Below are 2,245 nucleotides of genomic sequence, written 5' to 3' on the forward strand. Positions count from 1 at the left end.
AGCGCGCGGTCGCGCGCTGCGGTAAATTGCATTCGCAGCGTGCGGTCGCGCGCTGCCGCAGCGCACAACCGCGCGCTGCAGTTAATTGTACATAAAATAAAAAAAATATCACACATATAATTATTAATATTGTACAATTATCACTAAAGGAATAACTGTGTTACAGGTATATAAAAATAAATAAATATCATATAATTTTTCATTCCAATAGAAATAATTGTGTTACAGGTTGATAAGGTAAAAAAAAGATTATGAGTAGCAAGTCTTTCCTCTCCTATGTCTCTTTGAAGTAGTGCAAGTAGTTCAAAGTCCACACTGATTTCTGATTGCTGCGTTGATTCTTCTAACTCTCTTGCATTGGAATACATAAAATAGTCCCAACATTAATAGGCCACTCGATTCTCACAAGCTAACATTCATGAGACAACTCCTACAAAAATCAAATGACATAAGTTAGCATTAGATAATCAACCACTGATTCATGTGTCTGAAAAGAATCAAACAATAATTTTCTTATTATGAAACAAGGGGAGTTAGAAACACCTTGATAACATAACAAAAAAATATTTTGATAGGGAGGGACACTCACTAACCTTCTATACTTTTACAAAGCAGCCAAATTCCTAAAGTTCACAGAGACAATAAAATACGTATTTTTAAAATTATTTCTACTCCAAATTCCTTTCTCCACTGAAGCATATGAGGGCCCACATAAGAGTTGCTTGCTCACGATCAAATTTTCTAGCTTTCAGAAACCTGCAACACGTAAAAGCTCACTCATAATCATTGTGGAAGTGCTGGAGATGGTAGCTACCAAGAGTAAATGCAACTTATAGATACAAATAAATATGAGCACTGGTGAAAAAAATTGAGTATTTCACATGCAAGTAGTTATCCGGAAGATGGACTAAGAATAATACTGCAGCCCTTTCACAATGAAGAAGCATGAAATTGATCTACAAGAAAGGTAATGGATTACAAATAAAGAAATAGTACAGAAAAATTGTTATTTCCTCTAGAGTTTATAATCATTATCAAAATGACTCTATTAATGAGCCGATCCCTATTATATCTTTTTTTTTAATTTGGCACCTCCATTGACCATTTAAAAAAACTTTTCAAAAATAAAGCATTGGACACCTATATCCTACACATGAATTACATAAACAAGGTTGACCTAAACTATTCTGCAACTAGAGATAAGGATGGAGCAAACATATATAAACATGGATGGTTATGCACCAAATTTGTAAATCAATAAACCAATTGAAGTATCAAAGCACATATGATCTTTTTATACAACATAGGACCAAAACTGACGTACAGATCTAATTGAAGGCAACTGAAATTGGATGATAACATCTTCAACATTTTTTTTAATTCTTTCTTCCCACCCTCGGTTAGCTTTCATTCCAGTTTAACTTGAATGTAATTCTTACTTTATGAGCATCACAATAAATTCACTACTAACAATAAATTCAAAAGCATCCTTACTAGTTGTATATCCTGACGAGATACCTTCTTGACTTCTCCACTCGACATCATGCCCTTCCAACCCAAAAATTTAAACATTTGAATCTTCCGCAATAGATAGTGTCCCAAAACGCACTCGATCATAGAGAACGACCTGATGAGCACAGAGTAAAATAAATAAATAAACTCACTGAATCAAGACTATCAAAAGATAATACACTCGCAGGTTTTGGGAACAGAGGGTTGTTCTTGGGGTGGAAGAACTAGTTGTGGAGGTCCCAGGAGAACCAGTTGTGGGCTGTTCTTGAACGGATTCTTTCAGACATCAGAACTCTCGGTGGAACAAAAAAACAAGGATTACAAGATCACCAAAAAAGATATCCAACCTGAGAAAGACAAGAGTTGCAAGAGCGCCAAAAAAAATCCCGAGGAAGATGTTCAATTCGGTGGAGAGGGCTTGGTCGGGCAGGGCTTCGCCGGAGAGAGGGCTTCACCAAAGAGAGGAGGCTTAGGGTTGGCACGCGCGGTAGAGAATCGGCCTGAAGAGACTTCAAGTGAGGAGGGTGCTGTTAGGATCTTCGTACGGCTAGAGAGGGGGTGTGAATAGCCGACCCCAATCTTTCGCGTTTCTTCCTACGATTAGGTTAGTTGCAGCGGAAATACAAGGAAGAAACTAAGAAGAAGAAAGCAAACCTCAAACGCAAGGATGTAACGAGGTTCGGAGATGAACTCCTACTCCTCGGCGTGTCCGTGAGGTGGACGAGCCCTATCA

The 2,245-nt window shown here is 37.9% G+C and overlaps 1 long non-coding RNA gene across 1 annotated transcript; it reads right to left on the bottom strand.

The window, feature by feature from the left end:
- Window positions 1–618: 618 nt before the first annotated feature.
- Window positions 619–2,036, bottom strand: LOC121987560. Its single transcript, XR_006113658.1, has 3 exons — window positions 1,860–2,036; window positions 1,495–1,627; window positions 619–756 (listed from the first exon to the last, which is right to left on the bottom strand). It is a non-coding gene; the product is annotated as an uncharacterized LOC121987560 (long non-coding RNA).
- Window positions 2,037–2,245: the final 209 nt, after the last annotated feature.

This window comes from Zingiber officinale, chromosome 5B (genome assembly GCF_018446385.1).
Source record: "Zingiber officinale cultivar Zhangliang chromosome 5B, Zo_v1.1, whole genome shotgun sequence".
Lineage (NCBI taxonomy): Eukaryota > Viridiplantae > Streptophyta > Magnoliopsida > Zingiberales > Zingiberaceae > Zingiber > Zingiber officinale.